We start from the raw sequence: 10,058 nt of genomic DNA on the forward strand, positions 1-10,058 counted from the left end.
CAAGCGATGATTCGACTCACTGTTTCTACTTAATCTTCAAGCAGTGAAGACTTTATTTGGATTATTTACCAAGTGTTGGCTCGTAGGTGTTTATTAAAAGGTAATCTGTGACTATTAAGAATGATCCTGTCCACTTTCAGTCAATGAGTAAAAGGAGGGCAGCAGACAAGTTTAAAGGAAGCTCAGTGTAAACATGACATTTTCCAGGACCACAGCTTCCTGCTTTCCCAGGCGGTTAGGGTGAAGTGTATCTGGAGGGTCACCGAGCGGGGTCTAACAGGGGAAGGCAGCCTGGCTGAGGGTCCTTCAAAAGTAGTGCACTATATAGGGAATGGAGTGCCATTTTGGATGCGGTCCAATATGTGTCTGAGCAGCTAGAGAGCACATTGTTTTATTAACTTCTGATCTCTGCTCTCTTTTCTCCTCTCTCGCATGCCATCACCCTGCTTCATTTACACCAAAGTCACGGCATGCTGATGACAGCATTGTTGAGACTCGACTTCCTGTGTGACTCACACCTTGGGGACTCACACCACACCTGAAACACCATGACGACAAACACCACATCTGAAATGCTCTGACGACACACACCACACCTGAAACACCATGACGACAAACACCACACCTGAAACACCGTGAGGCAAAGTACTACAAAGACACAGTTGACAGCATGATGGACTCTTAGTTAAGCATCAACCTAATACTGTTCTGTGTTCTCACTGTGTGGTATTGTGACTGATTGGCCAACTTCCTTAGAGGGACGGGCGTTGTCAGAAAAACATGCAAATGTCTGTAGTAAAATTACTTTGTCATACTGCAGGCAACTAACGACCAACAGGGTGCTAACTGGGAAGCCTACAACTAAAACAAAGACAATGTTGCGTTTATCAAAACTAAACTGTGAGATTTCATAGTATTTTTTTTATTTACTTTTGTAATACATTAAAATGTCTCATTGGGAGCTTCAACAGATGCTGGATATAAACAGATACAGTCAAGTCCACAGATCCACAGGATTCCTACTTTCTTGACATTAACAGAAGAGAAGCTCCATTTTCCCCTGGGCTCATCATCAACAGCTTTCCCCTCCCTCCTCTCTCTTCAAGTTGTCATGGAGATGTAACCTTCTACCAAACTCTGAGTGATACCTGGGAGTCAGATCATTACAAGAACACAACGATCCTCTAGAAGGATTCATTTGTAATTCAAATTGAAAAATGAATTTGTGCCGAGGTGCTTTGCATTGGCTGTGGCTAATGCAGCCGAGTTGATTTAATTTGGGATTTGATTAGTCTGGATGAAAGAAAGAGCTGTCATTCTCAGCAGCTGTCTGTTCCATGTTTAGCTATGTCCATATTATTCATCTCTCTATATTCACCACGCCGTATTCATCACTCCAGCTCACCACGGAGGAGGACATTGCTGGAACATGACGATGAAGTATCATTATTACTCTTTTTTCAGAGACAAATGGAAATAGATGTTTTTATTTTACTTTATTTGATATATATAAAGTATGTTTAGCTTCCATTACTTTCACAAGGTCTGATGTTCAACAGAGTAGACTGGTAAACTGTCTGCCAGACTGGCCAGTGCCTGAGGATTAAAATGAAGAGCCAACAGTAGCAATAATAAGTGTGTGGTTTACTGGAGGTTTCCGGAAGGTTGGATGCATCAGGCGCTTGTCATCTCTTCGTGGCTTTCAGTAGGAGTTTCAGTAGGAGTTTTACATAAAATCAAATTGAGATGGAGGATGAGAGTACTGGAAAATGGGGAACCAATGAGCCTCCTCCATTTAATCTCATTTACAGTCATACATCTGCAGACTAATGTGTATGAGAGAGAATTACTGCACAATCTCCCTATCTTTTTAATATCAGTGTTTTTCTCTGAGAGATACAGTCTTTCTCAAAGTCCCACAGCTTGTTATCAGATCACTGTCTTTATTTGAGTATTCCATCTCCTCCTCTGTCTCACTCTCTCTCATTATCTTTCTCTCTCTGTGTCTGTATCTCCCTTTGGATCTCCTTCTCTCTATATTTCTTCAGAACTCTTATTTAGCCCTGTTTTCGCCCTCTGATAATAAGACACGTTGTACAGTACGTTTATACCAGGATAATAAGACATGCGGTACAGTACGTTTAAACCAGGATAATAAGACATGCTGTACAGTACGTTTAAACCAGGATAATAAGACATGCGATACAGTACGTTTAAACCAGGATAATAAGACATGCGGTACAGTACGTTTAAACCAGGATAATAAGACATGCTGTACAGTACGTTTAAACCAGGATAATAAGACATGCGGTACAGTACGTTTAAACCAGGATAATAAGACATGCTGTACAGTACGTTTAAACCAGGATAATAAGACACGCTGTACAGTACGTTTAAACCAGGATAATAAGACACGCGAGACAGTACGTTTAAACCAGGATAATAAGACACGCGGTACAGTACGTTTAAACCAGGATAATAAGACACGCTGTACAGTACGTTTAAACCAGGATAATAAGACACGCTGTACAGTACGTTTAAACCAGGATAATAAGACACGCTGTACAGTACGTTTAAACCAGGATAATAAGACACGCTGTACAGTACGTTTAAACCAGGATAATAAGACACGCTGTACAGTACGTTTAAACCAGGATAATAAGACACGCTGTACAGTACGTTTAAACCAGGATAATAAGACATGCTGTACAGTACGTTTAAACCAGGATAATAAGACACGCTGTACAGTACGTTTTAACCAGGATAATAAGACACGCTGTACTGTACGTTTAAACCAGGATAATAAGACACGCTGTACAGTACGTTTAAACCATGCTAGAGAGCAGCAGAAGGGGTGGGGAGAAATGAGGCAGCATGTCAGGGGGAGTTAAGAGTGTGCCGTGTCCCCCATCCCCCCCTCTCCCCCTCTCACTTCTCTTGTGTTTACAGCCTGTCATTGAGGAAGGAGGGAATGAGGGTGTACGGGGGAGGAGGGAAGAGGGAGGGAAGAGGGAGGGAAGAAGTGGGGTGTATGGGATGGAAACCCAAAAAGTTGGCCCCATGACAAGTGACCCCCTCCCCCTCTGCACACACAGCAGCAAGAATTGCACCACAGAAAGAAAGGGGCAGAGAAAGAAAGAGAGGGACAGAGAAAGAAAGAGACGGACAGAGAAAGAGCAGAATAAAGGAAAGCAAGCCCAGCTGTAAGCTCCACAATGCAGACGAGAGCTTGGCAGGAGCTCAAAGCGGCTCCAAACCACTGCCTCCATTTTCCTTCTGAATTAAAAGGCTCAGTGCTGCAAAGCTGGAGGGAGGGAGGGAGGGAGGGAGGCAGGGAGGGAGAGAGGGAGAGCCTGGGGGTAAAGTGAGAGGAGGGGGGAGGCACGGGGGATTATATATTAATGTGTTTCTTCAGCAGCTTAATCCTTATGATTACACCAAAATAAATATAATTTAGGCCTGTTTTATCTGCTTTGGTTAAAGCAGGCAGGTGCCAGCAAGGTCGTGAGGAGAGAACAGAAACAGGGATACCTACTGTTAAATATTTAAAGCTAACGCCAAAGTTATAGATCTCTTGTGTATTTATGTAAAAATGCCTTGTCTTGTTTTCTATAATAGGCCTAATATAATTCTATGGCTGCACAGAAGAACTTTTGAAGATTTGGGGTCCAATGTAGTTCATGACTCGTTTGAGACTGTGGGCATTTGTTGAGCTATAGCTTGTGCATTCAAGCCCCTCTGTTGTCCTCACACACGCACGAGGTAGAAAAACCTCTTTTACTAATGGTTCTAGCTCATCCATCCACACAGGGGTTGCAGTTGATGTTATTAATAGCATGAAACCGTCTGAGCCTGTAGCTCAGCACAGACAGCTCAGAGCTCCCACCTAACCCTGACTCTGACACACAGGCAACAGGCACCCATATCTACTGTACAAGGTCCTCTGTCAGATCTCTCTCTCTCTCCTCATCTCTCAGCTTAAGCCATCCATCTCACCAGAAGACAGAAATCTTTTACCTGGTGTTTTAACGCCAGAGTTTAAAGGGCCCCCTGAATAGCATTATGATTTCAGCTGGCGTGTCGGGCTGAAGGCTGGGACACATGTTGAGCTCCGGCCCCTGTGAATCCCCGGAGATCTCAGTAGGAGATGAACCCCTGGAGGTCTTTGTACATTTCGGTTTGGGGTTATGTCTCAGTAGGGCAGAGCTATTCAACTGGCGGCCCGTTTATTCATTTAGACTGGCCCTTTGATCAATTCTGAACAACAATAAAAGCTCTGTAAAAAAAATCCCTGCCAAGATCTGACGTTTAGTGCCAAAAATACAAGCACTATGGTGGTTGTCTCACTCTCTAGTGTGGTTTCTAGCGATTTTAGCATTTTCTAGCGCCTATGTGGCAAAGTTGATTCTTTTTTTCTTCATATGAATCTGGCTCTAGGGTTTGAAATGTTTAAGCTACAAAATCGAATAACCCCATTGCTGAAAGTTGGGACTCTCAGGAAGACGTGCATGCCTTCTCCCCCCCCCCACCCCACCCCTGTTTCCCTCTCTGATACTCATTAGAAGGGGGGGTGACAAAAAAAACGCACCTAATGACTGAGGGAAATTTGAATTCGAATTTGGCATTACCTGATTTGGCATATCGTTGTGTTATTTATTGACACCCTTAGTTTTCAGATTATTTTAAAATGGCCTAATTACTTTCAAGAAAAGCTTTTAAACTGTTGCTTGAATAAAATAATAGGTTTTGAATTCTGAACAAGTTTTGCTCCTTTTCAATGATGACCACATTTTTGGGTTGCACCTCTACTCAAGTTGCTTGAGCGCCCTCCACTTCCTTCCTAATTACGTTTAGCAACATTGCATTTTAAGAAAGTGCTTTATTGGTGTGCGTACTTAGCTTTTTTTTATCCAGTTCATCAAAAGAAAAATTGCATGTGGAATAGCCCTGCAGTATGGGATGCATCTCGGATGTAGGCTGCAGCCTTGGAGCAAGAGGAGGAGCCAGCGGGTCAGCGAGCTCTGGGCCCGGTTTCTCGATAGCGATGATGCATCTTTCCTACAACGGCCGAAGATGTATCAAGCATTTCCCAAAACACCACGCAGTAAGAACATTCGCTAAGTGCGTCGTTGGATCGTTTGTCGACACTGATAGGATGGAAAGAAAGGCAGCTCTGCTCTCTGGTCAGCTTTCTCCATTCAAATATTACGTTAACGTTATAATTATTCCACGATACTGACCACGGATCAGCTCCTAGAGAGATATCACCTAATGTCGCAAAATATTGAGGATGCATATTCTAATTCTTACCTTATAATAACGCAGTCAATCACATATTCATTTGGCACATCATTGCACACGTTACACATCATTAAATATATTCAGATAAACATTACAGATAGTGTAGCCTACAAATACAACTCAATTGACGGAAATTACATTTATTTAAGCCTATAGGATTACTGTACAAATGTTTTAATGCAGTCATCTCAGTTTTCTTTTTAAGCATATTTTTATCCTTCACTTGTTCAACAACAAAGACATTGGCAAATTTGTATTTGTAGTTCATTTCTTCCAAAGTTATTGCTGGTCACATAGAGACAGATAAATAACTTGATTATATGTTTCCACAGATCTTATGTCTTTAAAGTGATGTGGAAGGGCAAAAAAAACATCTAAGAACGCACTTAGCTGTTCTTTGAGTGGTCTGAGGCAGTTGGTAAATAACGAAAGTGTCAAGTGCAACTAACAATGGTTTTGGGAAACAGCTCGGAGATTTAATGATGCTCGACTAAGGTTCTCATGATGAACTTAGCCTTAAGATGCTTTTGGGAAACCGGGCCCTGAGAGGGTAGTCGGACTGTCTATCAACACCTCACTGCTCCTGGCCGCTGTACACCTCCACCTGTTAGCGGGGAGACAGTGAGCCCCCAGAGAGATCCCTGTTCCTCCTGACCATCACAGAGTGTAAGGATGGAAAAGGTTACCAACCCTACTCACAGGCCTGACTGGCCCAGACGTTCCTTTATTGTACATGACAAGCCACTTCCCTCTCTGCCTATTCTGTAGCCTTTAGCACGGCTCCGGTTTCACCAGGGAAAATCTGACTTTGGCCAGCATTGAATCTCCTTATCTCATCAAATCCCTGACACACACCCCATACACACATACACACACACACACACACACACACACACACACACCGAGCCCCCCTACCCACCATGACCAGGAGCTGCTGAACCAAAACCCTGATTGCGGCTGTTCTTTTAATGGTCCTCCTTATTGAAGTCCTCCCAGGACCAGTGAGAATGACAGTATCAGTGTCTCTGTCTCTACAATTAAGATAGTTGATCCAGTGAGACTGCCAGATCTCCATAGGACTGCCGCATTGCCCCTTTTTCTATTGGTCTTTCCAGACTAGGTGGCAGAAGGGTATTGGTTTACTAATCTCTGTTGTTAGGTCTGTAGGCCAGCGGCATTAGTGGAAACGATCTGGACTTAGCAGTGTGGAGCAGAGGAAGCACATATGTGTTCACCGTGTAGAGGAGCCACATGCAGTGTTAATGGTATAGGCCAGGCACACACAGAACCAATAGGGGCTTAAGAATCTCATCCCATCCATCAACAATGTCATATTTAGTCTGGGCCTGTCTTCCACAGCAGACTGTTCTGGCCTAGGCTGGGTTCTTCTCTTCCTGGGGGGTGTTGTGTGAGCTTGTAGGTGTTCAGTTAAATTAAAGAGGAAAACAAGACCTGGCACCTTCTTGCCACAACTGCCGTGTAGTTCTCCTACAACTTTTCAACATCCCTCAACGTCCTGCGGTTGTGCTGTTCAGTCACCTCTGTGGTTTTCCTGTTGGTCTTGTTTCTGAACCCAGGTAGCCTGAGTTGTAGAGGTAGCCTCGGGACACATGATGAGCTCATTAAAGTTACAAACCCCAGATGAGAGTTCGGACCCAGACGGACAGACCAGGACCAGGCCTCCAGTGGTACAGCACGGTTCACTGTGTCTCCAGCTCTCTAGTGAAGCAACATGTCTCTGTGTGTCTCTGTGTCACCTTGAACACAGCCAACTGATTAGTGACTACTGCTCCCAGGAGAAAGTTTATTGCCCAGGAACCCCCCCAGCATTCCTTTGTTGCCAATTTCCGGACACAAATTTGATATGTTTGAAAATCCTCTGTCCCCCATCTCTCTCTCTCTCTCTCTCTCGGTGATTCATCTGTATTAATTGGATTTGTTAATTATCTCCAGTAATAATTGTTAACACCAGAGTGGTATTCTCCTCTCCCTCCTCTCCTCTCTGATGCTGCTGTCTAACTGGGTCATTACTGAAAGACAGACTCATATTTAGATCACTCAGGGTCAATAGATCACTCAGGGACAACTCTCAAGACTCTTCTCTTATAGCAGGTCTGACTAAAGAATTGTCATAAATGTCAGTACCCCCTGAAACGAAGCCCCGGTAACCTTAGACGCGGGTCGGTGTAACCTTAGAGACAGAGACAGGGTGTAAATTCGTACATTTGGGCAACAGACACATGTAGTTTTAATTACCCCCCCCATGCTCCGTCTCGACTCAGGCAACCCCCCTCCACCCCATCTCCCTCTCCCCCTAACCCAGGCAATCCCCTCCACCCCATCTCCCTCTCTCCCCCTAACCCAGGCAATCCCCTCCACCCCATCTCCCTCTCCCCCCTAACCCAGGCAATCCCCTCCACCCCATCTCCATCTCCCCCCCTACCCCAGGCAATCCCCTCCACCCCATCTCCCTCTCCCCCCTAACCCAGGCAATCCCCTCCACCCCATCTCCCTCTCCCCACTAACCCAGGCAATCCCCTCCACCCCACCTCCCTCTCCCCCTAACCCAGGCAACCCCCCTCCACCCCATCTCCCTCTCCCCGCTAACCCAGGCAATCCCCTCCACCCCATCTCCCTCTCCCCCCTAACCCAGGCAACCCCCTCCACCCCATCTCCCTCTGCCCTCAACCCTCCCAGCCTCCAGCATCACATGAGGATTATTATGGTCTGTATTTAGCAGGCAGCAGCAGCAGGAAACAGACTGATATGATATTCCACAACAATAGCCCAGTAATCACATCTACTCTGCTCCCATGTCTCAGTTTGTTCCTCTCATCATAAAGTCAAGAGTTGTTTTTCAGCCCTTGTGGGCAATTTGTTCTGCTAGCAGCCAGACACTGCAACACAATCACCAATCAGCTTGTCTCCTCTAATAAGCACTTATCCTGCGTCAGTAAGAAGGCTGGCCTTTGTTTATGTGATTGTGTTTCAGGGGGAGGCCACTGGGGAAGATGTTACACTGTTACATGTAGAGGTGGGGAGGTACTCAGGAGCATCTTGTTCTTTGTAATGAAGAGAGGAACTATGCACCACAATGTAGAGTTTCTATAGAAACAGCAAGAGAATGAAAGTTGATTCAATACACAGTGAATAACTCTGGACTGCTGTAACAAAGAGAGGTTTACTTAGAGTACATCAGAATACACTGGAGGATAACTGCTCTTCGTGCAGTTGAAGATGACGTGTTGTCACTTGTCCAAACTCCCATCAACTATATGGGACCACACAACCTGTCATGAGAGGGAAGCAACCACGGTAATTATTGACAACATGTACCACCTGTTTCCATTCTGCATTGTTGAAACACTCTTTAAGCCCAAAGAAGCATGCTGTTGATCTTCAAAGAATACAGAGAGACAGTACTCACACGCACACAGAGAAATTGGCTGTGTCTTGCAGGCTGGCAAAGAGAAAGGCAGCCAGGCGGTAGGCAGGCAGACAGGCAGGGAGACAGGGGGACAGACAGGCAGGCGGGCAGAGAGGCAGGCAGACAGGCAGAGGCAGGTAGGGAGACAGACAGACAGACAGACAGACAGGCAGGATCTACAGTATAGTAGAGAGAAACTGTGAGCAATGACCTTATAATGTAACTACATCACAGGAAAGAGGTTTCTATGTATCCTGCAGCCATAACCATTTTTCCAGCCAGGCAGAACATGCAAAGTCTGTAGAATTAGTCATCTATGGCAGGTCAATTGTTAATTTGTCTGTCCTCTATAGATGAAAAAAGTCAAATCAAATCAAATTGTATTTGTCACATTTCACAGACCTTACTGTGAAATGCTTACTTACAAGCCCTTAACCAACTGAACCAACTTAACCAAAAAATATTTACGAAGTAAACTAAAGTTAAAAATAAAAGAGCAACAATAAAATAACAATAACCAGGCTATATACAGGGGGGTACCGAGTCAATGTGCTGGGGTACAGGTTAGTCGAGGTAATTACCACACGGACAGTGATTGAGATGGTAATGTGATGAGATCCACATGGCAGAGGACAGCCAGCCACAGAACATGCTTTACCCTGGGAGAGAGGACTCTGGTGGCAGTCACCGCTCCCCTCAGACAAGCCACACTGTGGGAAACACAGCCTTAAATAAACAGCAGACAGAGAGAGAGAGAAAGGCAGACGTAGAGATCGAGAGTGAATATGCAAGGAAGTACAGATGCAGGATCTTAATTTGACCAGTTTCTCACAGCTGGAAAATAATCTTACAGTAACAGGAAATATGAATAATTGTGTGGATTATAATTAAGGAAAATGTTTGTAGGGGTTGATAGCCTTTTTTGTTAGGGCAAATCAAGTCTGACCATTTAAAGTGAAAATAGAAACCTTCCTAAACCTTAAATACACTACAAGTTTGTATTTCCTGCACACGGTGATCAAATTAAGATCCTACATGATGAATATCCTAAGAGAAAGTTGCACTCTCCGCAGTAGATGTGTCATACATATCAAAGGGCAGGACACTTAGTCACAAGTTACTTCCTTGACCAGCCATACATCTTGGGAAATGAATTTGACTAGAAGGGCAGCAGCTTTCTGGAATAAAGTGTTTTTTAATCAACACCTCTTTGGAAGGCGTTCAGGATCCTTTCAGGGAAGTGGGTGACTTCCTGTTAGAACCTTCATCACACCTGTTCTGTAAGAACCCTCCTGATCATCATCACACCTATTCTGTTGGCTCCTCTACC

This window comes from Salmo salar, chromosome ssa27 (genome assembly GCF_905237065.1).
Source record: "Salmo salar chromosome ssa27, Ssal_v3.1, whole genome shotgun sequence".
In the NCBI taxonomy this organism is placed as follows: domain Eukaryota; kingdom Metazoa; phylum Chordata; class Actinopteri; order Salmoniformes; family Salmonidae; genus Salmo; species Salmo salar.